General features: G+C 35.1%; 1 protein-coding gene and 1 non-coding gene across 2 annotated transcripts in view; both read left to right on the top strand.

The window, feature by feature from the left end:
- B3GALT1 (beta-1,3-galactosyltransferase 1) overlaps window positions 1–27826 on the top strand; it is a 582223-nt gene that overhangs the window by 216706 nt on the left and 337691 nt on the right. The gene's annotated exons all lie outside the window — the stretch shown is intronic.
- LOC120364531 (U4 spliceosomal RNA) lies at window positions 16443–16583 on the top strand. The gene has a single exon (XR_005579767.1). It is a non-coding gene; the product is annotated as a U4 spliceosomal RNA (small nuclear RNA).

Below are 27826 nucleotides of genomic sequence, written 5' to 3'. Positions count from 1 at the left end.
AAAATGTTCCTGTTTCTCCACATCCTCTCCAGCATCTGTTGTGTCCAGATTTTTTAATGATCACCATTCTAACTAGCGTGAGACAGTATCTCAATTTGGTTATGATTTGCATTTCTCTAATGACTTGCGATGATGAACATTTTTTCATATGTTTGTTGGCCTCATATATCTTCTTTTGAAAAGTGTCTGTTCATGTCTTTTGCCCACTTTTGAATGGATTTGTTTGCTTTTTTCTTGTAAATCTGTTGTATTTCTTTGCAGATTCTGGATATTAGCCCTTTGTCAGATGGGTAGATTGTGAAATTTTTTTCCCATTCTGTTGGATGACATTTCACTCTAATGATTGTTTCTTTTGCTGTCCAGAAGCTCTGGAGCTTCATTAGATCCCATTTGTCTATTTTTTGCTTTTGTTGCCATTGCTTTTGGTGTTTAATCATGAAGTCCTTGCCTATGCTTATGTCCTGAATGGTTTTACCTAGGTTTTTTTCTTGAATTTTTAGCTGTTAGGTCTTATGTTTAAGTCTTTAATCTGTCTGGAGTTAATTTTAGTATCAGGTGTCAAGAAGGGGTCCAGTTTCTGCTTTCTGCACATGACTAGCCAGTTTTTCAGCACCATTTATTAAACATGGAATCCTTTCCCCATGGATTGTTTTTGTCAGGTTTATGAAAGATCAGATAGTTGTAGATGTATGGCATTGCCTCCAAGGCCCCTGTTCTGTTCCATTGGTCTATATCTCTGTTTTGATACTAGTACCACACTGTTTCGATTACTGTAGCCTTGAAGTATAGTTTGAAGTTAGGTAGCATGATGGCTCCAGCTTTGTTCTTTTTGTGTAGAATTGTCATGGCTTTATGGGCTCTCTTGTGGTTTCATATGAAGTTTAAGGTGGTTTTTTTTCCAGTTCTGTCAAGAGGGTCATAGGTAGCTTGATGGGGATAGCATTGAATCTATAAATTACTATGGGCAATATGGTCATTTTCACCATATTGACTCTTCCTAACTATGAGCATGAAATGTTTTTCCATCTGTTTGTGTCCTCTCTTATTTCCTTGAGCAGTGGTTTGTAGTTCTCCTTGAAGAGGTCCTTTACATTCTTTGTTAGTTGTTTTTCTAGATATTCTCTTCTCTTTGTAGCAGTTGTGAATGGGAGTTTGTTCTTGATTTGGCTCTCTGTTAGTCTGTGATTGGTATATAGGAATGTTTGTGATTTCTGCGCATTGATTTTGTATCCTATAACTTTGCTGAAGTTGCTTATCAGTTTCAGGAGATTTTTGGCTGAAACGATGGGGTCTTCTAAATATACAATCACATTGTCTGCAAATAGAGACATTTGACTTCTTCCTTTCCTAATTGAATACCCTTTATTTGTTTTTCTTGCCTGATTGCTCTGGCTAGAACTTCCAATCCTATATTGAAGAGGGGTGGTGAGAGAGAGCATCCTTGTCTAGTGCTAGATTTCAAAGGGAGTGCTTCCAGTTTTTGCCCATTCAGTATGATACTGGCTGTGGGTTTGTCATAAATAGCTTTTATCATTTTGAGATATGTTCTGTTGATACCTAGTTTATTCAGAGTTTTTAGCATAAAGAGCTGTTGAATTTTGTTGAAGGCCTTCTCTGCATCTGTTGAATTAATCATGTGGTTTTTGTCTTTGGTTCTATTTATGTGATGGATTACGTTTAGAGACTTGCATATGTTGAATGAGCCCTGCATTGCAGGCTGAAGCTAAGTTTATCATGATGGATAAGCTTTTTAATGTGCTGTTGCAATCAGTTTGTCAATAATTTGAAGATTTTTGCATCTATGTTCAATCATGGATATTGGCCTGAAATTTTCTTTTTTTGTTGAATCTCTGCCAGGTTTTGGTATCAGGATGACGTTGGTCTCATAAAATGATTTGGGAAGGATTCCGTCTTTTGTATTGTTTGGAATAGTTTCAGAAGGAGTGATACCAGCTCCTCTTTGTATGTCTGGTAGAATTCAGCTGTGAACCCATCTGGACCTGGGCTGTTTTTGATTGATAGGCTATTAATTGCTGCATAATCTTCAGCCCTTGTTATTGGTCTATTCAGGGTTTCAGCTTATTTCTCGTTTAGGCTTGGGAGGGTGCAAGTGTCCAGGAATTTCTCCGTTTCTTCCAGATTTACAGGGATTATGTGCATAGAGTTGTTTATAGTAATCTCTGATGGTAGTTTGTATTTCTGTGGAATTGATGATGATATCCCCTTTATTGCTTTTTATTGCATATATTTGATTCTTCTCTCTCTCTTTTTTTTTTTTAATTAATCTGGCTAATGGTCTGTCTATTTTGTTGATCTTTTCAAAAAACCAGATCCTGGGTTTACTGATTTTTTGAAGGTTTTTTTGTGTCTCTTTCTCCTTCAGTTCTGCTCTGATCTCAGTTATTTCTTGTCTTCTGCTAGCTTTTGAGTTTTTTTATCTTGCTCCTCTAGCTCTTTCAATTTTGATGATATGGTGTCAATTTTAGATCTTTCCTCACTTCTTATATGGGCATTTATTGCTATAAATTTCCCTGTAGACACTACTTTAAATTTGTCCCAGAGATTCTGGTACGTCATGTCTTCTTTCTCATTGGTTTCAAAGAACATTTTTATTTCTTCCTTCATTTCATTGTTTATCAAGTTCAAATTCAGGAGCCAGTTGTTTGGTTTCCATGAAGGTGTGCAGTTCTGAGTTGATTTCTTAATCCTGAGTTCTAATTTGATTGCACTGTGGTCTGAGAGGCTATTAGTTTTGATTTCCGTTCTTTTGCATTTGCTGAGGAGTGATTCCAATTATGTGGTCAATTTTAGAGTAGGTGCGATGTGGTGCTGAGAAGAATATATATTCTGTGGATTTGGGGTGGAGAGTTCTGTAGATGCCTATTAGGTCTGCTTTGTCCAGATCTGAATTCAAGTACTGGATATCCTTGTTAATTTTATGTCTCATTGATCTGTCTATTATTGACAGTGGAGTATTAAAATCTCCCACTATTATTGTATGGGAGTCTAAGTCTCTTTGTAGGTCATTAAGAACTTGCTTTATGTATCTGCATGCTCCTGCATTGCGTGCATATATATTTAGGATCATTAGCTCTTCTTGTTGCATTGATCCTTTTACCATTATGTAATGCCCTTCTTTGTCTCCTTTGATCTTTGTTGGTTTAAAGTCCATTTTATCAGAGACTAGGATTGCAACACCTGCTTTTTGTTTTGCTCTCAATTTGCTTGGTAAATCTTCCTCCATCCCTTTGTTTTGAGCCTATGTGCGTCCTTGCATGTGAGATGGGTTTCCTGAATGCAGCACAGTGATGGGTTTTGACTTTTAATCCAATTTTCTAGTCTGTGTCTTTTGATTGGGACATTTTGCCCATTTACATTTAAGGTTAATATTGTTACATGTGATTTTGATCCTGCCCTTTTGATGCTAGCTGGTTGTTTTGCCCATTAATTGATGCAGTTTCTTCATTGTGTTGAAGGTCTTTACAATTTGTTATGTTTTTGGAGTGGCTAGCGCTGGTTGTTCCTTTCCATGTTTAGTGCTTCTTTCAGGAGCTCTTGTAAGGCAGGCCTGGTGGTGATGAAATCTCTCAGCAATTGCTTGTTCATAAAGGATTTTATTTCTCCTTCCCCTATGAAGCTTAGTTTGGCTGGATGTGAAATTCTAGATTGAAAGTTATTTTCTTTAAGGATGTTGAATATTGGCTCCTACTCTATTCTGGCTTGTAGGGTTTCTGCTCAGAGATCCGCTGTCAGTCTGATAGGCCTCCCTTTGTGAGTAACCCGACCTTTCTGCCTGGCTGCCCTTAGCATTTTTTTCTTCATTTCAACTCTGGTGAATCTGACGATTATGTGCTTTTGGGTTACTCTTCTTGAGGAATATCTTTGTGGTGTTCTCTGTATTTCCTGGACTTGTATGGTGGCCTTCCTTGCTAGGTTGGGGAAGTTCTCCAGGATAATATCCTGAAGAGTGTTTTCTAGCTTGGATTCATTCTCTCTGTCACATTCAGATACACCTATCAAATGTTGATTAGGTCTTTTCACATAATCCCATACTTCTTGGAGGCTTTTTTCATTTCTTTTCACTCTGTTTTCTCTAATCTTGCCTTCTCGTTTTATTTCGTTGAATTGATCTTCAGTCTCTGATATCCTTTCTTCTGTTTGGTCCATTCAGCTATTGAAACTTGTGTATGCTTCATGAAGTTCTTGCATTGTGTTTTTCAGCTCCATCAAGTCATTTATATTCTTCTCTAAGCTATTTATTCTAGTTAGCATTTGATTTAACCTTTTTTTCAGAGTTCTTAGTTTCCTTGCATTGGGTTAGCACATGTTCTTTTAGCTCTGAGAGGTTTGTTATTACCCACCTTCTGAAGCCTGTTTCTGTCAATTCATCAGACTCATTCTCCATCCAGTTTTGTTCCCTTGCTGGTGAGGAGTTCTATGCCTTGGAGGAGGAGAGGCATTCTGGCTTTTGGTGTTTTCATCCTTTCTGCACTGGTTCTTCCCATCTTGGTGGAGTTATCTACCTGTAGTCTTTGAAGTTGGTGATGTTCAGGTGGGGTCTCTGAGTGGATGTCCTTTTTGTTGATGTCAACATTATTTATTTCTGTTTTTTAGTTTTCCTTCTAATAGTCAGGCCCCTCTGCTGTAGGACTTCTGGAGGTCCACTCCAGATCCTGCTTTCCTGGGGATCACCTGAGGTGGCTGCAGAACAGTTAGGGTTGATGCCAGTTTCTTCTTCTGCTATATTTATTCCAGAAGGATGCCTGCCAGATGTCAGCCTGAGCTCTCCTTTATGAGGTGTCTCTTTGAGTATACTGGGGTGGGGAAGCTGCTTGAGGAGATAATCTGTCCCTTATAGGAGCTCAAGTCCTGAGCTCGGAGCTCCATTTTTCCATTCAGAGCTGCTGGGCAGGTACATTTACATCTGCTGCAGCGGAACTCATAACCACGTCTTTTCCCAGGTGCTCTGTCCTGGGAAATTGGGGCTTTATTTATAAGTTCCTGATGTGCTGCTGCCTTTTTTCAGAGATGCCCTGCCCAGCAAGGAGATGATAGTCTAGTCACAGTCCGCCTGCAGAGGTGTTACTGAGCTGCCTTGGGCTCTGCCCAGCTGCTGTGTAAACTTCCTTGCAGTTTTCTTTACAGAGGTACAGTTAGGACTGCCTTGGTAATGGCAATCTGCCTCTGTAACTTGGACTGCCTCAGTAATGGCGGACTGCCTCAGTAATGACAGACTGCCTCAGTATTGACAAATTGTCTTTGTAATGGCAGACTGCCTTCATAATGGTGGACTTCCTCGGTAATGGCAGACTGCCTCAGTAATAGTGGATAGTGGTGGACTGTCTTGGTAATGGTGGATGCCCTTTCCCCAACTGAGCTGGATCGTTCCAGGTCAAGCTGCACTTGCTGCAAAACTCTCAGTCCAGAGTGTTTCAGATTGCTGGTCTTTGTGGGGGTGGGACCCGCCAAGCCAGATCACCTGGCTCCCTGTTTCAGTCCCCTCTTTTTTCAGTTGAATGAGTGGCTCTGTCTACCAGGTGTTCCAGGGGCCAGTTGAAACAGCTGCCCAGATTTGTGTGAGTTTTTGTGCGGAAACCCACCACGCTAGCTGAAACAGCTGTGCTGGAAATTTGTGAGTCCTTTTCAGCCCAGGAATCTCCTGGTGTGTGGGCAGTAAAAACTCATTTGGAAATGCGGTGATCAAAACACTTTATAAGATTAAGAATGGAGGCTGTCAGCCGGGCGCGGTGGCTCAAGCCTGTAATCCCAGCACTTTGGGAGGCCGAGGCGGGTGGATCACGAGGTCAAGAGATCGAGACCATCCTGGTCAACATGGTGAAACCCCGTCTCTACTAAAAATACAAAAAAGATTAGCTGGGCATGGTGGTGCGTGCCTGTAATCCCAGCTACTCAGGAGGCTGAGGCAGGAGAATTGCCTGAACCCAGGAGACGGAGGTTGCGGTGAGCCGAGATCGCGCCATTGCACTCTAGCCTGGGCAACAAGAGCGAAACTCCGTCTCAAAAAAAAAAAAAAAAAAAAAAAAAAAAGAATGGAGGCTGTCAATTGAGAGTCTCTTCAGTAACTCTTTATTGGATTTTTTTGTTTGTAAGAATTAAGATATAGCAATAAGCAGTAACTAACTATACTTCCTATAGAAGTATAGGAATTTTCAGGGACTTATGAAATTGGTAAAAGTAAGCTTTCTTTCCTGCTTTCTCTGCTATGACCTAAAATTCATTTTTAAAAATATCTTTCTATGTTATGTAGCAAGCCTACCAGAAAAAGTACTTTGAAAGAAGTAGGAGATTAGAAATTTAAAGAATGGGAACAGATCTTAATATAAGAAAAGAGGCGGGCTTGTTATTTTTGGAAACAAATTGAAAATTGTATTAAAGTGGATGTGATAGATGGTAGGAGTCATCTAGAATTTCAGGATTAGTTATAAGGAACTTTCTGGAGAAGATTCAATTCATATTCCAAGTCAATCTTTTGCCCCCATTCCCTTAGATCTTCCTGCAGATCCCGATCATACTGCCCCTATTAAAAACCACTGTCAAGAAATGACCCACTATCAGTCTTTTATAACTTCCTAACTTCATATGAATTTTAATCAGTATGTTACTTCTCCAAAGAGTGATTACATTTTAAACAGGAAAAGAGGGTGGTATCTCCATTTAAAATAATTACAATAATAGCCTGCTTGGTCTGTATGTTAAGACCTGGAGAATTTTGTTGGTCGTTTTTTGAGTTGATGGTTGCATTTTTATATTTATTTTTGCTTCCATTTTATATTAAAAGAATTCTGTAGTTACCGTAATTGCAACATGATGAGATTCTCATTGCTTTTAATTAACCTGCTTTTTTCTTTCTCAACTCCACAATTAACTTGGCTAAATTTGTTAGCAAATGAAAAATTCTGACTTTGCTATTTGCATGTCGATTTTACTATCTACTATTTGATACTTACATCATTATGTTTTAAATGAAACAAATCTTAAAATCAGAACTCGATTTTATATTCTGTGATAAAAATCACATTTTCCCCTAAGGCATTGTCTCAGAAATGAGTTTTTTAAAAGATAGCTCTATTGGTTTTATTTCTTGGAAGGGAAAAATGTCAGTCAGAGTAGAAAGATAGTGATCTAGTATGTTTGGTATTATGAGACCCAAGGATTTAGCAGTAAAACAAAATCTTTATTAAAAAAATGTGCATACCATATTAAGAAGGAGAGAGTTGAATTTCTATATTTGATGGCAAATCTGGCAACACTAGAAATGGATACTTAAAATTAAAAGCCTTTTGAAAACTTTTTATTTCAATTAGTCACTATAATTGCATAAAACCAGAATTCTTAATTTTTATAAGCACAGAAATATGCATTCTTCTCCCCTCCCCCTTCCCTCGTTCACTGTCTGGAAATCTGTAAGATGATGTTCGATACAAGCAAAATAAAGAGAGAACATAACACTTAGGAAACATCTCAGTGCCCTACATTAAAGACTGAAATAAATTACAGTTTTTCTTTTCCCCAGCAAAGAGCAACAAAATATCAACGTAGGTAGAGGAACTAAGTGAGCCAATTGAGAGTATGTGGCTGGGTTGAAATCTGGAGATATGGCAATTAAATTAACTTGATGGTCCTTTCTACTACTAGAAGCTTAAGTAAAATACTGGCGGGTCGGGGGTGGTGCCGGTGAGGGATGATGTGTGTATTTGTGTGCTGTGTGCTGTGTGTACTTGTGCATGCAAGAGAGACAATCCAAGAGAGACAAAATGGCTTTTGTTGCTTTGGAAACATCGTTTCACCTTCTTGCTTCTGAATTTTTTCTGAGAAAAGTATCCACTTAATGTCACAATAGCCTCACAGGAACAATTCCATAGTTCCTACTAAAAGCCTATAAGGACTCTCAGGATAAAAGATGCAGTTTTGCAAAGGCATTCTGAACTTCTGTCAATCTTAATTGAATGAATTGAAAACCAAATGGGCTTATTTATCAAGCCATAGGTTGCAGAAGGCAAGAAAAATTATTTAGCAATTATTAAAATGCTAATCAAATAATGACCGGACAATTACAGGTTGGTATTCTTCAGCAGCCCTTCTTCTAAAACATGGGTTCAATATGACCAGTTTTCTTTCACCACTTTAAACAACTAATGAGGAAAAAAAATTGTGTGGAGTGTCATTGAGATGACCTTTGCAACAAATTCTCTTTAATTGTATTTGTTCTATGAACTGAGGGAGTAGAGCTGGCACTTCTCTCAGTTTGGCCATATCTAAATTTTCTGGTTATGTTCTTCCCTAGAGTAACTGCAGACATCTAAAAGGCACTGTGCTACACAAGGATTTCAGCTGGAACTTGACTTAGGAGGGAAAAAAAATTGCACATATTGAGCTCATTATTAAGGCAAGAGTGTTTGCCTATTGCTATAAAATTTAAACTTAAAAGAGAGCAACGAAACCAAAATAAAAGCCAATACATTTTATTTACAAAACACAAAAAAGATTTTTAACATTATGAAACAGTTTGCATTAGACTTCTAGTTGTATGTAAATATAAAATCAATTCGATGATTTCCAAATGTTGAAAGCTTTTTGCTTCTAAAGGCAGCTCTCAGAAATGTTAATTCACACATCTACAGCAGAAAAAAAATGTCACTGTGGCTGAGCAACCACTGGGCTACTCTTGGAGTAATTAAATACCTTGAACTTTATGTTAAAGAGCCTACTTGTTTCTCAGCATTTAGCCTTTAGTGTTGAGTTTGAGACAAGTACATGAATGAATTGCATATGGCATTTATGGCAAGACTTTATGTCTCATTTCTGTTCCACACACTTAAAGTGTTAATTCCTTTCACGTTTTGAGTGTATTAGTGAAATAAATGTAAATTAAGTCTTACATAACTTCAACATTCTATTTTTATCTCTTTATAATGGAAACAAAAACTAAAAGACTGGCATGATTCATTTATTTTTTTTTAACAAATATTTACTGAAAGTTTCCTGCAAGGCACTGGACAAGCTGTTATAAGTTTATATTTTAGTAGGGCAGAGTTGTATTAAACAAAAAATTTTGCTAGTCTTTCCATAGTTATAATTATGAGAAATGCTTTAGAGAAAAGAACAAGGTAAGATGAGCAAATATAACAGAATGCCTTAACATAGTCAGAGGGGTGACTCCCCAGGAGAAAGATCAGTGAAAGTAAGGAGACTATCCAAAGAGAAGCAACCAGAATATTCTTTTCTTTGGTATTAACAAAACAGCAAGAGGGGAATCTGGGCCTATGATCTAATCACCTCCCACTAGGCCCCTCTTTCAACATTGGGTATTAAAATGTGACATGAGGCCAAGCTCAGGGGCTCACGCCAGTAATCTCAGCATTTTGGGAGGCTGAGGCTGCTGGATCACCTGCAGTCAGGAGTTCAAGAGCAGCCTGGCCAAGTTGGTGAAACCTTGTCTCTACTAAAAATATAAAAATTAGCCAGGTATGATGGTGGCCACCTGTAATCCCAGCTACTCTTGGAGGCTGAGGCAGGAGAATCATTTGAAACTGGGAGGCAGAGGTTGCAGTGAGCCGAGATCACTCCATTGTACTCCAGCCTGGGCAATAAGAGCAAGACTCCATCTCAAAAAATTTTATAAAAATAAAAAATAAACAAAATTCAACATGAAATTTGGCCAAGAATACAAATTCAAATCTTATAATTACTTTATAGCATGTAAACTATTTCATGTTATTTTAAAGTTAAGGTTATTGACACTGAAACTTAAATTTTTTCTTTGTAATCCTTTCTACCCAATCATGGACTCACTCAATTATTATACAAATTATTACAAGCAGTGCATAGACCCAACAGTTATTTATGGGTGATTTTTTGGGGAAAATTTCAAGGGTGCATATACTTTAAATCAAGATCTACAGAGTGTCTGGCTAACACAAAGATTCCCTTCACTTGACCACCAACCAGGCTTATGCTGGTTCCTGAACACTGGCAAAAAGTGAACAAGCTTACTGTTAAGCTTTTATCATGTTGGACTAAAGCCTCCAATAACTGATATATTTTATGAAATAATGTCAAAATAAAGTAGCTTAACACCAAAAATTCTTTACAGTAAATGTTGTCTACAGCCTACATTTTCAGCATCATTGTCCACTACCTGCTGACACAAATTCTACGTTTTCACAAGACCTACTCGTCCCTTGAGTATCTCACTTCCAAGAAATTCCCCTCAACTAAAATGCCCACTCAATTTTTCTTTTTCAATAGCTGATTCATTGTTCATATCATCACTGACCACCTCACTCCAGAGTGCTCTTTTTCTAAATTCCAATTTTAAAAATCACAGGAGTGTTCTAATGCCATTCCATATTCCTGGATGCCTATCTGCTTGGTAACACTTATGAAATGGTCATTGCATTCATTGTATTAAAATTTCAAATGTAATTTGTTATCCTTACTGTATGCATGAGTTCCATTTACACAACAGACCCATATATTTTCTTATATTCTAGGGTTTCTTTTTATTTCAAGTTCCTTTCTAGCTTTTCTTTAAATCCTTACTTTGACCATCTTCAGTGCTTGGTTGATGAAGGAGACATAGACTTAGCAATAATCGCCAAGCAACAAAACTACCACATCAACACCAAGAACTTCCTGGCTTCCTGGGCTAATACGCGGTGGGCACAATTTCATAACAGATTAATTGCTACCAATCATGAAGAAGTTAAAATACTCTCAGACTATAGAAGCTGTACTTGAATCACAATGAAGTTTTGTTAATTCTGTGCCAAGCCTATAGATTGAATGTCTTCTATTATTTAGTTGGCCTTATTTGCATAGTGGTAATAATTTCCTGAGACTGTGCAGAACATTAAATTGGAATGGATATCATTCCAGCCTAGAGTCTGTATCCTAGAATTAGTTATAAGTAGCTCAAGATTAGATAGTATATGCAATTATATGTCAACCATGAAAATAAGCACAACCCTGTTTTCAGGATTCCAAAATAAATAATCTCAAAGGTCCTGCTTTTATCTGTTTTGTGATTGGGTTGCATGGGAAGGCGAATTATAAGACTATATGACCATGAAAATGAATCTTTTTTCTTTAGTGATAAAGAAAAAGTAGAAAGAAAATTACTTATCAGAAAGAAGTAACATCCTTCAATTTTCATTGATAGCTAACTGATTAATGAAATGATGCATCTGTGTAACATACAGTCATATACTGCATGATTGACATTTTTCTCAGTGATAGCTGTATATATGATGGTGGTCTCACAGATTATAATATGATATTTTTACTGTATCTTTTTAATGTTTAGAAATTTTTTAACACACAGATACTTAGCATCATGTCACAGTTGCCTATAGTATTTAGTACAGTAACATGCAGTACAGGTTTGTAGCCTGTACTGACATAAGAACAACAGACCATACCACATAGCCTGGATGTATAGTAGGCTATGCTATCTAGGATTATGTAAATACACTCTATGATGTTTGCCCAATGACAAAATCACCTAACATTGCATTTCTGAGAATGTATCTCCATTATTAAGTGATCCATGACTATATGTATAGCCATAAAGGAGAATGAGTATATAGTTTTGTATGCATTGATATAAAGAGATTTACAAAATCTATTATGTAAACAAAGCAAGGGCAGATCAGCAAGTATGATATGCTACCATCTGTATAATAAATAAAAAGAAATATGGGTGAATCTACATATATGCAAAGTGGGTATTGGGAAGATTTCACAATGGGCTGGTTAGGCTGGATGCCTTTGAAGGGGAGTGGAGCTGATTGAAATGAAGAGATGAGAAGAAAATTTTTTACTGAATTCAATTTTTATGTTCCAAATTTTGAACCATGTGGATGTCTTAATAGTAAAAAATAATCTTTAAAAGTTTCTAAATAGAAATGAAAGGGGAGGAACAAAAGAAAGGAATAATTTTCTTATGTGTAATAGGGCCAGTGAAGGTTTTCTAAAAACAATAGACTTTTATCAAGCCTATACCAATCTGAAATACATCTTTAAAGCTCCTCTTCCTGATATTAACATTTACAAATTTATCAATGGCTGGGTTCCAAAAATGTGATTAGAGAATCTAGGGAGAAGAGATGCTAAGGAGAAGGTAAATGATTCTTTATAGAGAGCATGAAAGTAGATACCTGGAAAGCTGGTGTAGTTGATCATGAGGTATGCAGTCTATTTAGAGTTTGAGCACATACTCAAGACGTGATAGAGAGCTGCCTAGAAATTGTTGATATGCTGTTCACAAAATTATATTTTAGATCCAAGTGGGAAAAAAACAATACAACTGGGTAAAAAAATGTAGACCCTCTCTGCTGAGTAAATCATCTTAAAGACATAGACACTAGGGCATGCACAGTGGCTTATACCTGTCATCCCAGCACTTTGGAAGCTGAGGCAGGGGGATCACTTGAGGGCAGGAGTTTGAGACCAGCCCAGCCAACATAGTGGAACCCTGTTTTTACTAAAAATACAAAAATAAGCTGGGCATAGTGATGAGAGCCTGTAGTCCCAGCTACTCAAGAGGCTGAGGCAGCAGAATCGCTTGAACCTGGGAGGCAGAGGATGCAGTGAGCAGAGATCACACCACTGTACTCCAGCCTGAGTGACAGAGCAAGACTCTATCAAACAACAACAACAAAAAAAGACATACTAATTCCATTCATTCATGGTTCAAGCAACACTCTAAAGCAAATATAGATTCTTCCTCCTCTGTATACCAATAGCAAGCCTTGCACACCTCTGTTTTCATATAAGTCATGCTTCCCCTGCTGGCAGATCTTTCAGTGTGATTGTTGTCTTTAAAGAATCTTTATTTTTCACCATTGTATCGAAGGCATATAATAGAGTAAAATGTATAGAGATTTAATATCTGTTCAACAAATAAATGACTTTGAAAGGAAAAGGAGACTATCTGAAGTTAAATACTTCTTAGAAAGATAATTTAGAATACAATTTGGTTTGCTGAAAAGTGGGTTACCACCCTGTAAATAGAACTTACAGCAAATAAAGTAAATCCTTAGGGAAAAGTATTACATAGGAAACTTGACGAGCTGATAAGAGAAAACTTTAAACTTTGTGGGGTGAGGAAAGAAAGAAGTAAAACCACATACTATGAATTATGACAGACATTATATATACTCAGGCATTCAAGCATGCAAGTACTAGTATTTCTGGGAGGTGAATAAGACTTAGGATTTACCAAGGCCTTATTTTCTAATACAGGAGACACATCATGCAAATAAATATCCACAATGAAGGTAGCATGTGGCATAATACACATATAGATAAAATAACCATGTTGCTTGGCCTTGAAGTATGAGTTGGGTTTGGATGGTGGAGAAAGTTAATCCATATAGGGTAATTGGAACAAATGCATGGGTGTATGCTTAATAGTATATATTGCAAACATCAAATTTCATTGACTGGAATGTGGCATGTATAAAGTGAATGAGTAGAGGATGAACCCTAAAAGATGAGGTGGGACAAGACTATGGAAGCCTTTCATACCCTGCTATCACTCTAAGAAGACTCTATTCAATAGAAAATGGAGAATCATTAAAAATTGAAGGGCATGATTACAGTGTGTTTTAACAAGACTACAACTGTAAACCTGACATAAAAAAAGAATGATAATAGCAAATTTGCCAAATATTTCTTAAAGAAAAATAATGCATTATTAAGAGAGTATGGTTCTGCCACAAGAACAGAAAGGTGAGTGGAACAGAGGAGAAGTTCCAGTAACAGATCTTGGTGAATATTAAAAAGTAGAAAAAGATAAAGGTGGTATTAAGAAAAAAAAAGTTGGAATGAAAATAATTATTTAGTAGAACTTAATGGATCAAATGTTTATTAACTTAGGGGAAAAATTACACTAATGTCTTATATTTCAGTAGCTAACTAACACCAGGAGACAGATATGGATTGTGAAGGGATTATGAAACTATGTGCATAAAGCTCTTGGTTATTATATTTAGTAATTGCACATTTATGTTGCTTAATTTGTCTTAACATTGTAAGACAAACCATAATTGTCTTAACATTGCAAGACAAATCATAATTGTCTTACTAATGACAAAACATTGTGCTTAGTGAATGTCTTAGTTCAGGCTGCTATAATAAGGTACTATAGACTAGGTGGCTTAACAACAGAAATTTATTTCTAACAGTGCTGGAGGCTGGAAGTCCAAGATTAGAGTGCCAACGTGGTGGAGTCTACTTTCAGGTTACAGACTGTGGACTTCTCTTTGTGTCTTTACATGACAGAAAGAGTAAGAGAGCTCTCTGGGAGTCCCTTTATAAGAACACTAATCCTATATATGAAGACTCCATTCTCAGAACTCTAATTCACTTTCAAAGCTCCACAGCCTAATACCACCACATTGGGGTTAGGATTTGAAGGTTGTGAATTTTAAGTGGACAGAGACATTCAATCCATTTCTTCATAGATGTTTCTTAATAGTGTTTTCTAAATCAGTTAATTCTAAAAGTTATTCTCTGAAATAGAACTTTCTTTTAAGGTTTCTAATACGCATATTTTGGAAATGACTGGCATACACCAAAATGTGTTAAAATATTAAATAGTTTAATACAAAAATGAAGTTATTACACAATTGGGAGATAATATATAGTACAATTTATTTTCTAAACTTTTGATTAAAAAATTAGAAAGGAAAAGTTTGGTAGAATTTAGCAACCCATTCAACTTGCCATACACCAAGTACAACAAAATAAATTCAAAGGTACATGACAAATTGAAAAAAAAAACGCATTGGCAGATTGTCATTAATGCGTTCACATAGAAATTTAACATGTATTTGTTTCCTTTTTCTGACGAGTTAAGGGAGAAAACTTAATAAGCATCTGCTGCTATCCCTTTGCTTCCAAAGAATCAAGATGAGTTTCAGGATTTTGACTTTAACGACTAGAAGGATGAATGTCAGTTAACTGAGAAAATGTGAGAAGAGCAGTCCCTTTGGAGCAAAAATACATTGCAATTTAAGAAAAATTTAATAGCATTCATATGAGAGAATTCTTACTAATGAATACTAGAAAGCACATAGAAAAATGAGCCAAGTCATAAGTAATTAATTTAAAATAAAGTAAAATGGCTAATAGACATAGAATAAAATTCAAACTCACACATAATAAAAGTCAAATGAAACAATACATATGTATTCAGCACTTACTATATATGAGTCACCTTTGTAGAATCTGGAAACAAATAATAACAACAAATAAAAAATCTCTGGTTTTAGGGGCTTACACTATAGTGGAAGGATATATATATATATATATATATATATATATATATATATCCTGTCAGGTTATGTATATGTATATATATGTATATGTATATATCTCCTTTCAGGTTATATATATATATATATATATATATCCGGTTTCAGAACCTAAAACCAGATATTGTTCATTTGTTGTTATTTTTTGATTCCTGATATATAATATATATAAGGAAACCTTGTGGTATCTTAAAGGGGGGTGATTGTTAAAGGGGAAAAAACAACACAGGGAAGATGAATAAGAAATAGTGAAGGTGGAATTGCAATTTTATTAAGACGGCCAGAGAAGCCCTTAAGTCCTGAAATGAATGAGACAGTAAACAAGTCATGCAGAAATCCAGCTAAAAGCATTAGGAAGTACAAAGACCTTGACATGAGAGAATGCCTGGCATGGTCAAATAGCAGGACATTCAGTGTGGATAGAGCAGTGTGAGTTGGGAGAGAGGAATAGAAGATAAGATCAGAAAAGTTGAGGGGAAAGACTTTGCAGTTCATGGAAAAGAACTTGGTGGCAACTGAGAGAGATGGGAAGCATTTGAAAAGTTTAGGACAAAGGGATGACATGATCTATTTATATTGTTAAAGAATTTATTACTCTGGCTGCTGTATAGAGAATAAAATGAAGGAAGTTGGGAGCATTTGGAAAAGAAAGTGCAAGAGAGATGAAAATGGTATACTGAGAAGCTGAGAAAAGTAGGAGACAAGCAGATATGATTTGAAATCTAGTAGGATGTGCTGACTATTATATGTTGAAAGTAAGACAAAATTAAGAGTCAGATTGTCAAAGCAGGCTCACAGTGAACTCTAGATCTTACCCAGTATCAAATTTGCCAGTAAATTACGCGTACAAGTAGTAGTCAGACACGAACTAAGCATTCTTCCCTTTGAAAGGTGTAAAACCATCAGGTATATCCCTCTATAAAATTTCTTTTTCATGTGTGAGGACATGCTCTGGTTCAAATTTAACATGAGAGGTTAAGAAATATATGTGGGGAAAAAAATGAAATATATGTGATATGGCCAGGCATGGTGGCTCACTCCTGTAATTCCAGCATTTGGGAGGCCAAGGCAGGCAGATCCTGAGGTCAAGAGATTGAGACCAGCTTTGCACAGTGGCAGTATCATAGCTAATGAGGTTTATCCGAAGTGCGATTATTGCTAATTGAACACTTTTCCCAATACCCTGCCATGACAACTTGAAATGTAGTCGATGTTGGCAATTTTTGGCAGTCTCTACAGGGACTGAATAAAAATAAATTAATTAATGAAAGTGAGATTGAGACCATCCTGGCCAACATGGTGAAACCACGTCTCTACTAAAATACAAAAAATTATATGGGTGAGGTGGTGCACACCTGTAGTCCTAGCTACTTGGGAGGTTGAGGCAGTAGAATCACTTGAACCCAGGAGGTGGAGGTTGCAGTGAGCCGAGATTGCACCATTGCACTCTAGCCTGGGTGACAGAGTGAGACTCCATCTCAAAAAATAAAATAAAAATAAAATAAATATATGTGATACATTGCTTGCACAGAATGAGTCATTTCAGTTACAAAGCATCTTCTTTTTATATTTCTTTAATTACATAATTTATGTGATTTTTAAAAATGGAACCATGCCTTATAAATTCCTGGATTATGAGTTTTATTTTGTTGGTTTTTTTTTTTTTTTCCAGCCTAAGTTATCCCAGCCCAGACCAGATATATCCTGCTAAAAGCGTTTCTTAGATAAGATCTCCCCACTAGTAAATACTATTTGTATGTTTGGTAGAATTGTGATTGGCATGTTTACAGAAGAATCTAAATGGCTTATCTCTTTCTTTCGCAGATGGGTTACAAAGGTAAACAGATTGAAAGCCAGCTGCTAAGCTTTGCCCTTCTAGAACATCAAAGATGATTTTCAGGGGTTTTCACCTGAATAACTAGAAACATGGAATTGTCATTAACTGTGATAGTAAAGACAGGAAGAGCAATTCCTGTGGAGTAAAAGTGTAGGAGCTCAATTTTGCACAGTTTAAATTTGAGATGCAAATTAAGGTAAAGCATTCAGATAGAAATGTCAGATAATTAACTTTATGAATTTGGAATTCAGGGAGATATCTAGGGTATAGGTATAAGTATGGGAATCATTAGCATATAGACAATATTTAAAGCTACGAGATAGGATGTGATCATCAGGAGAATGAGACTAGATAAAAAATAGAAATTAAAATAGCAACATTAGAATCAATAAAAAAAGGAAAGTCAAAATATTAATCATGATCCTTAGTACATGCATACCATTTCAGTTAGAAATTTCCATTTCAGTAATTTGCCCTATGGGATAATCATGGATATACAGAAGGATGTTTGGTTTAGTGTTTGTTATCTTTAATAAGGAGATACTGAAAACAGCCAAATGATAGAAAATGTTAATTGTGTTCATTCATCCATTAAGTAATTTAAAAGATATGGAAAATGCTATGGTTTGGCTGTGTCCCCACCCAAATCTCATCTTGAATTATAGTTCCCATAATCCTCATGGAGGGATCAGATGGAGATAATTCAATCATTGGGGAGGTTTTCCCCATTCTATTCTTGCAGTATGGAGTTGTTGGTTCCCAGAAGATCTGTTGGTTTTATAAGGGGCTTCTCCCTTAACTAGGCACTCATTTTTCTCTCCATCTTTCTCACCACATGAAGAAAGATATGTTTGCTTACCTTTTCTTTTCTTTTTTTTTTTTCTTTTTTTGAGACGGAGTTTCGCTCTTGTTACCCAGGCCGGAGTGCAATGGTGCGATCTCGGCTCACCGCAACCTCCGCCTCCTGGGTTCAGGCAATTCTCCTGCCTCAGCCTCCTGAGGAGCTGGGATTACAGGCACGCGCCACCATGCCCAGCTAATTTTTTGTATTTTTAGTAGAGACGGGGTTTCACCATGTTAACCAGGATGGTCTTGATCTCCTGACCTCATGATCCACCCGCCTCGGCCTCCCAAAGTGCTGGGATTACAGGCTTGAGCTACCGTGCCCGGCCTGTTTGCTTACCTTTTCATCATGATTTAAGTTTCCTGAGGCCTCCCTCGCCATGTGAAACTGTAGACCAATTAAATCTTTTCCTTTTAAAAGTACCCAGTCTCAGGCAGTTCTTTTATCATAGCAGCATGATAATAGACTAATACAAAAAATAATAAAATAGATTTAGAATCAGCTTAGATACACCAAAAACATATATTTTTACATAGATTTTTTTTAATTAGGAAAGTCTTCAAAATGTTACCACAAAATTATCACTGAATGGTAGGTTTTTCTTTTTCTACTTTTCTGTATTTTGCATATTTTCTATGTAAATTATATATTCTGAAAAATTTCATCTAAGTAGAAGGGGAAAATGAATTACATGAAAAAGTAAGATGGACTCAGATTTTAAAAATATAAAAATTGTTTTTGAGCTTGTTACTTTTACTCTCAAAATACATTTATTATTGGGCATCCACCATGTGCCAGACACAGGGAATAAAGCAATGGATACAAAAGCCAAAGTCCCTTCCCTCTTGGGGCTGACATTCTGACAATAGGAGATATATGATATGTTAGGAAGTTAGAAAATATGAATGTTTTCTTCAAAAGTACTATGAAGATAAATGAGGCATGATAGAGGGCAAATTGTCAAATTGATGGCACACTTTGTGTCACAGTAAAAGTATAATTTGGAGTAGATGTAATAGTGAGCATCCTTTTTTCATTTCCAATATTGGCTGAAAAAAAATCAGTATTCCACCATTAAAAATGATGCTTGCTATTGATATTTTTGTAAAAATTATTTATCAGTTAAGCATATGTCTTATATTCCTAGGCTGCTATGAGTTATGAATATATTTTGAATTTATCATTTCTTATATGTCTATTGAGATAATCCTACTTTTCATCATTATTCTACAAATATTATAAAATATATTGAATGATTTTAAAATGTTAAACCAGCAGTGCATTCCTGAAATAAGCCCACTTTTGTTTATATTACATAAATTTATAATTTTTATATTTGTCTTTTGTATTTATATTATAAATACATACATATATATATTTATTTTTATTATTTTTATTTTTTTAGATAGGGTCTCTCATTCAGGGTTAGAGTTCAGTGGTGCCATCTTGGCTCACTGCAACTTCCACCTCCTAGGCTCAAACTATTCTTCCAGCTCTGTCTCCCTAGTAGCTGGGAAAACAGGTAAGTGCTACTACACCCAGCTAATACTTTATTTTTTGTAGAGACAGGGTTTCACCACATTGCCCAGATTGGTCTCAAATTTCTGAGCTCAAGTAATCTACCTGCCTTGGCCTTCCAAAGTGCTGGGATTACAAGCATGGTGACTGTACCGAGCCTATATTTTATATTTATATATTATTTGTGTAAATATTTATTATTTAATATTTAAAAATATTTACATTCAGTGAGAAAATTGCTGTTATTTTTTTTTTCCTTAAATGTTTGGCAGAATTCACAACACTGTATGTAGGGTATTCATGCCAAAAAAAAAAACACACATTACCTGGAATCACTCAAACCTCCAGATCTAACTACTTACTGGTTCCCAGAAAATTTGGGAGATTCAGGGACGTTAAATGACACATGAAGAAGTCATCAGCCATATATAAAATGACAGAAATTTTACAAAGTAAATAACCTCATTTCTTCATATTTAGTATTTTCCTAATATCTTCTAATATTTTTCTAATATCTTCATATTTAATATTTCCTCAAGAAATATTAAAATCTCTTCACCTAATATGGAGAACAAGAGAATAAGGATACTTGTTATCACAGCTTTGATTTCAAATTGTCCTTTTTACCATCTTTGTAACTGTGCTTTGTAAAAGAGGGAAAGGAAAGGAGAAATAGAGACAAAGGACGACACACTAACCAAGTGTAGACCATTTTGTTTTAATTTGAACAAATCAATGGCAGAAGACATTTTTGAGACAATATAGAAATTTGAACATCATCTAGATATTACAAGACATTAAGAAATATGGTTAATGTCAGATATTTTAAAGGTTCTGTAGTTTAAAAAGTTATGTAGTTTATAAAGTTTAAAAAGGTTCTGTAATTTATAAAGTCATGTATGTTTAAATGAACTGAAATTTTTTCAGGGATTAAAAAACTTCAGAAAATAAGTAAAGTAAAATACACAGTATGGATGGGAGTAGAAGAACCAAAATTAGCAAACTCTTATTGAAACTATGTGTAGTATATGGACTCATTATATATTGTTCTTTTTATTTTTGTGTGTATTGAAAATGTCTGTCATAAAAAGTTTGAATTTTTTTAAGTCTGTTTTGCTTTATTATATGTGGCTTAATTATTTACATACAGTGCAGCAAGAATAATTATTTTTTTTTACATAGGCCTTTGAAATTGGCTTGATGGAACTTTTTTTCATAGAAAGAATTTGAGATAAGACTTTTCTAAAGCCAAGCCCATCCGTGGGTTTATACTCAGAGGAACATCACACACTGGGAGCAGTTGTGCGGGGTAGGGGGAAAGTTTAACTATTTTTAAAAGAATAGAAAAGAATTGCTAGTTTACAGATATACAATCTTCAGTTTTATTTCTACTGCTGCTATAAACTGAGCTACCTGGCTTTTCTCTATTACATATGGTTTATTTTGCACATTAAAATAATTTTCAGAATTAATATATTGCAAGATACTTTTTTAGACATTTAAACCACATTTTGAAGAGGATCTCATTTATCCCATTTTGTAAGAGAAATATAAATGTGTGGAACTGAATAAGCAAAATCATTGCCATTTTCTATGAATAAAATGACATTAATTTTTGAACATTAGATGATTGTCAGCCAGCTGTAATATCCTACAAGAGAACAGGAAGAATATCCCTTCTTTTTCTGCCTTGCAATCTCTCTTTAATGTCCCTCATTGAAAGAATCTTAACGGAAGCATATGGCAAAGGAGAAAGTTAGTTTATAGTCCCAGCCCCAACATCAGAGCCAAGTATAAATGAGTTTATTTGGAGCTAAGAGTTAATAATTTAATAACTGGTAAGCTTAGTATTAGTGATTCTATATGCTAAAGTTTAATCCAGTTTTATATTTTGTCATCAAATAACATAAACTGCACAGAATGATGATTAATAATGTAGACTTTAGAATCAAGCAGCTAATCCTGGCTTCTAATTGGAAATATGGATAAATTCCTGAAACTGTCCAAGCCATAGTCATTTCATTCTTAACATGAAAATAGTAATTATATCTACTTTATATGGTTGTTATGAGGAAAAGTAAAATGTAAAATAGGTAATAGGATCTGGTTAATAAATACAAACTACTGTAATTTGTTATGATCATTATCTTGTAATCATTATCATTATTATTTTTATTTTACTTAGGCCAAAAGTTTAGTAAAAAATTGAGTATAAATATTTTGATACTTTTGAAACCAATTTGTCTACTTTTAATTATTGTCATTCACACATTCGTTTTGCAAGTCATCTTTAATGATATAACATTTAGTCATCAAAATAATATTGGAAAACAAAAATAATGTTTTCAGCTGGAGCTAATCTAAAATAACTTAGAAAATTCAGAGAAACATTAAAGATTTTCCTCTAGAGGTAAGTAAGTAAATAGATTTCAGCTAGAGACCTCTAGAACTGATGCACATATCTACTTCAAATGTTATTATTACATTCACTATACTTAAGACCAATCAAGTATCCTTCAAGAAGCAAATACTTCAGATGGAGAAGGTCATTACTTCAAATTGTTCTCCTATTTGTGTTGGAGTTTGAAAAAGAATTCTTAATGATGAGCCACTGAATAGTGTTAGTTAACCCAGTCCTACTGATTAAGCATCAACTGATAAACCGTAAAATTATAGGGAAGCATAAATCAAAATGCTGAGAAGTTCCTCTGCCAACAGATTACAGCATCAGGGATGATGTGTTGCTATTATTTTGTCTTTATACTGAGTATAAAGCCACTTCCATTATTGTTTGTTATTATGGAATATATATGTATGTTAGTTTTGTCTTCATCTTAAGCTACCTTCAATTACTTAATTTTCTTAAGGAAATGACATCCTTCATAAAGCAAGTTCATCTGAAAACTTTATTGTAAAATGCATGATGTAATGATTTAAATTTAAACCCTCTTCAGAACATGTTTACCTACTGAATCTTTTCACTTTACTAGGCAATCAAGATTTCTTTTTATTTCAAAGTAACTTTTATGTTATATAATTAAAGAATACTTCAGCCAAAAAAATGACTTGTAAAACCCAACTTTATTAAGTCACAAAACAAGCCTTCATAAATTTTCTAGGCCTACCTATGTATTTAGCGTATTCTAGCAATACTACTCTGAAGCAAGGATTAAGCAGGATTGATTTTTGTCTTCTGAACAAAATTTATCATCTTTTTAAATTATATTTGACTATTTGTAGTTTTTCCCATTTTTGTTATTTATTTTTTAGACACTCCCCCACCACAATTTAACTGGCTGTGATACTGTGCCTAGCTAGAAGGTTCTGTTAGAAATGCTGAAAATTTCAACATAATGTTTTTCTCTGCTAAGAGATATTTGTCTCTTCTGCTTTCTGTCAGGCCTTGTGATTTCTTATTAGGACTGATGTAAGAACTTACTGATGGCCCTGCCAATATCTCATTTCCTTACAAGCTGTCCTCAACACTTCTGCCTAAGAGTTCTGTAAAATATAAACCTGAGTTTCGTTTTTGCTTCGTTTTTGTTTTGCTTAAATTTTTTTCTTGGTTCTATATCACCCTCAGAATTAACGTCAAACCTTACTGTGATATAGGAGATTATACTTACCTCTTTAATCCTCAACTCCGACCAAAGTGTCTGAGTTTAAGTTCCAGCTCAGTAATTAGTTAGCTGGGTTACCTTTGGCAAGTCACTTAAACTCTCTGGACCTCTGTATTCTCATTTGTAAAATGTTAGAAATAATACTATTATTTATTTATTTATTTATTTATTTGAGACGGAGTTTTGCTCTTGTTGCCCAGGCTGGAGTGCAATGGCGCAATCTCGGCTCACTGCAACCTCTGCCTCCCGGGTTCAGGCAATTCTTCTGCCTCAGCCTCCTGAGTAGCTGGGATTACAGGCACGCGCCACCATGCCCAGCTAATTTTTTGTAATTTTAGTAGAGATGGGGTTTCACCATGTTGACCAGGACCGTCTCGATCTCTTGACCTTGTGATCCACCCGCCTCGGCCTCCCCAAGTGCTGGGATTACAGGTGTGAGCCACCGCGCCCGGCCAATACTATTATTTTTTAGAAGTTATTGTTGAGAAGATTAAATGAGTTAATATATGTAAAATGTAAAATGTTCAGATTGGTGCCTGGCACAAAATAGAAGCTATATAACTTCAGCCACTGTTGTTATTTTGTTGTTACTGTTTTTGTTGTTGTTGCTATTTCTATTTTTCCTATCACAGCCTTATGAAACCAGCACAAACACATGTAATGCAGCAGTCATAATGATACTGAGCACTCCTTTGTGTCTCTTTATTACTTATCTTTGCTCTTCAAGATTTAGTTCATGTTTCAATCCTGTGACCATTCTCCATATAGGTTACTTCTTCATATGACATATAAATACTTCTTTATATATATAAAATGCTTAAGCTTCTTGGTTATCTATTTTAAAAGATTATAAATATTTTAAAGTCAGGAATTGGTTTGTTGTGAGCTTCTCATTTCTAATCTCTGAGCCTCTAACAAAACAAAGTCTAGTATATACATATATTTAATATTTGATGAATATTTGAATTGTTTTTGTGAAATAGAGACAAAGAAACAGACTCTCCTCAGTTGAATTTTATTCTCGCTGTTAAAACATAATTTGCTACTTTGGGATTTTATTGTTAAGGTTTTTTTCCAGTGCGTCCAAAAACTCAAATACTCAGAACCTGTCTTTGGTCTAAAAAATCAAATACTCAGAACCTGTCTTTCTCTTAAGGGCTAACAGATTAGTAGCAGCAACCTCAGGTCAAGTACAAAGCTAGTTTTTGTATTTTTCAATGAAGATACAATTTGTTGAGAGGAGTTATAAGAAAATCTTCTCAAAGCAAAATCATTTTTAGTAAAGAAGGAGTTAAAAATATAGCAACTATTATGCTGAAGTAATTTCTACTGTTAACCAATTTTAGCCAGTTAGTATACTGCCCATGTAATCAAGAACTGCTTTCCTGAAATTTTATATGCACTTTTTATTTTCTGTTTTATAAGTAAGCCTCATACTTTTTCATTGATTTCCATTAGAGTGAGAAGAGCAGTGGTCCAGAAACAACCCATGAATTGCATTATCTAATTTAATTAAGGTGAACTGGAGGTTTCTTTAAAAATTGAACAGTCAACAGATGACTAAAAATGAAACTTTAAACTAGCTTTGTAGTGGACATAAACATCTGCCATTTACCATGACTATCCACCTTTGCATTCCTTGACAGGTTTATGAATAATTCCACTGATACCACAGTACAGTACTGGATTTACATATGCAAAGCACGTGTTTCCATAAATTAATCTGTTGCTTAGTCCCAAACAACCTAGGATAAAATTCTTATCTCTAATTTTATAAACTATGCTTTTGATTGTGTGGCACTCAAGTCTATAAAAAACATTTTATTGTATCAGTGTAATCTCATTTGATCTCAATATCTGTGAACTCTCTCCTTGTCATGAGATTTCCTGGTCAGAGGATGCAGTGTGCTTCCATCAGTGATCATAAGTGGCATTCAGGAAAAAGATACATTCCTGGAGCAAGGAGAAAGTTTACAGTTTTAAGGAAAGTACCAGGCATTAACTATTTTCCTGCAGATGCATTGTAGCAAGTTGGCATACGTTGACTAACAAATAGTAAATGAGAACTTGATTATTTGAGTGCACATCACGAGATTTTGTTCTAGATTTGCATCTGAATAGAGCAGACATCTTTCAGAGGCAAAACTTTTTAAGAACAGTTTCTGAGATGATGCTACTGAATGCTGAATTCTTATAAATGATTTGCTTTCTGTTACATAAATAGAGCAAATATTCAGTGTTCAGTACTTATTTGTTTTATTATCTCACATTTTACCCTAAGATCTAAAAGATTTTTCATTCTTATTCAGTTATTCTTTAAATCAATTTTTACATTTATTTCTTGTAAGACTTCATACTGCTTGTGAAAGGGTCTAGTAATTTCAATATCTATTATTGTGAGCCTTTTGCCGGAAAGAATAAAATGAGTAGTTTGAATTTACATTAAGCTTAAGAAAATAATTTTCCATTTGCTGATTTTTGAATAAGTAAATAGGAGTCAGCTAACTTGGTTAGAATATGGTGCTAATGAGATTACAATTGCAGGTTTGATTCCTGTACAGGGTAATTAGTCTTATGTGGAAGGAAACCATTTGAAGGCCATAATTTGGACCCCCAATGGAATTCTTATAAAAGGAGAATAAGGATATAAGTTGTAAAGAGCTCATGGCAAAGCTGGCTTTACTTCTCAGGTAAAGACAACACATACAATTTTTTTTTTAATTTACAGTATTTAGCATGTCATCTGGCAGGTAGCATCATCATTTTATATGATGCTACATATAATTATTTAATAAGTGACACTTAAATGGAATATGGACTCAGCTCATTTCTCATTTAGCTCCATGCCATTGGAAATCACTTGGAATTGGTGGGCATACTGAGCATAGGTCAGAGCTACAGAATGCAAAGAATAATTGAGAAATGGCTCCCTGCTAGAACAATTATTAAGAATCATTCTTTAATTGCTATAAATATTCTATCAAACTGAGCAATACCAACCTTAAAAACACATTTATTCAGATACATTTACTAAGAGAAACAATTAAACTTAGTTTAATTTTATCCTGTTTGTTTTGTATATGGCAAATCTTTGTTAATCAACATGGATTTCGAAAGTATATTTTATTTTTGCTCTATGTTTTCTGCATATTGTTGGTGTATTAAAAGTAAAGTTTAAAAACTCAACTTGGTCTTAGGATTATTGTATATGTTAAATTACTTTTCACACATTTGATTGTTTTTATTTGATAAGGCTATCGCGTTTTTTAACAGAAATAAGTAGCTACTGTGGGGAATTTGGAAAATATATAAAAGTGTAAATAAAATGAAAATATGAAGTATTCACAATTCCTGCCAATACATATAATCATGTCATTGCACAGTCTTTTTGTTTCTTTTCTCTGTACAAGAAAAATATATTGGCTGCACATGGTGCCTCACCTGTAATCCCAGCACTTTGGGAGGCTGAGGTCGGTGGGTCACTTAAGCTCCGGAGTTCAAGACCAGCCTGACCATGGGGAAACCCCGTCTCTACGAAAAATACAAGAATTAGCCAAGCATGGTGGTGGGCACCTGTAATTTCAGCTACTCAGGAGAATCGCTTAAACCTGCAAGGTAAAGGTTGCAGTGAGCCAAGACTGTGCCAGTGCACTCCAGCCTGCTGGATGACAGTGAGACTCCATCTCAAAAAAAAAAAAAAAAAAAAAGAAATATATTAATATGAAAGGTGAAATCAAAAATTCCTGTTAAATGTAATTAAAAGATAAAAATATAAATGTAAACTTTTATTTCTCAATATAAACCCCATCAAGACATTTTTTAAAGCAATGATACCAGCCTTTTAATCCATCCCTAAAGAACTAAGGATCATGAAAATTTAACTATATCAATGCAGTCTTTTTTACATTAATTACTGAAGAAAAATGAATGCCCTTTATAGATTTTTTAAAATTAGGAAACAAAAAAAAATGCAGAAGAAGCCAAATCTGAACCGTAATATGGATGTCTAATGATTTCCCTTCAAAACTCTCCCAAAATAGCTCTTGTCTGTTAAGAGGAATGAGCAGGAGCATTGTTGTGGTGGAGAAGGACTCTCTAGTGAAGCTTCCCAGGAGTTTTATTCTTAAAGCTTTTGCTCACTTTCTCAAAACACTCATAATATGCAGCTGTGATCATTCTTTTGGCCCTCAGGAAAGTCAACAGGCAAAATGCCTTGAGCATCCCCAAAACATTGTTGCTATGACCTTTGCTCTTGATCAGTTTGCTTTTGCTTTGCCTGGATGAATTCTACCTCTTGGTAGCCATTGCTTTGATTGTGCTTTGTCTTCAGGATTATACTGGTAAGGCTATGTTTCATCTCCTGTTACAATTCTTAAAAGAAATGCATTAGGATCTTGATCCCACTTGTTTAAAATTTCCATTGAAATCTCTGCTTATGTCTGCAGCTGATCTGGGAGCAATGGTTTTGGCACCCATCCAGTGGAAAGTTTGTTCAACTTTTAATTTTCAGTCTGAATTGTATATCCTGAATTAATGAGATATCTCTGGTGTTGGCTGTTGTTTCTGCTGTTAATCATTGGTCCTCTTCAATTAGGGCGCAAACAAGATAAATATTTTTCTTATAAATTGACATAGATGGTCTGCTACTGTGGGCTTCATTTTCAAT

The sequence above is a fragment of the Saimiri boliviensis genome, chromosome 5 (genome assembly GCF_048565385.1).
Source record: "Saimiri boliviensis isolate mSaiBol1 chromosome 5, mSaiBol1.pri, whole genome shotgun sequence".
Taxonomy (NCBI): domain Eukaryota; kingdom Metazoa; phylum Chordata; class Mammalia; order Primates; family Cebidae; genus Saimiri; species Saimiri boliviensis.
The sequence above is the reverse complement of the archived record's forward strand: the minus strand, read 5'-3'. Positions and strand labels throughout refer to the sequence as shown.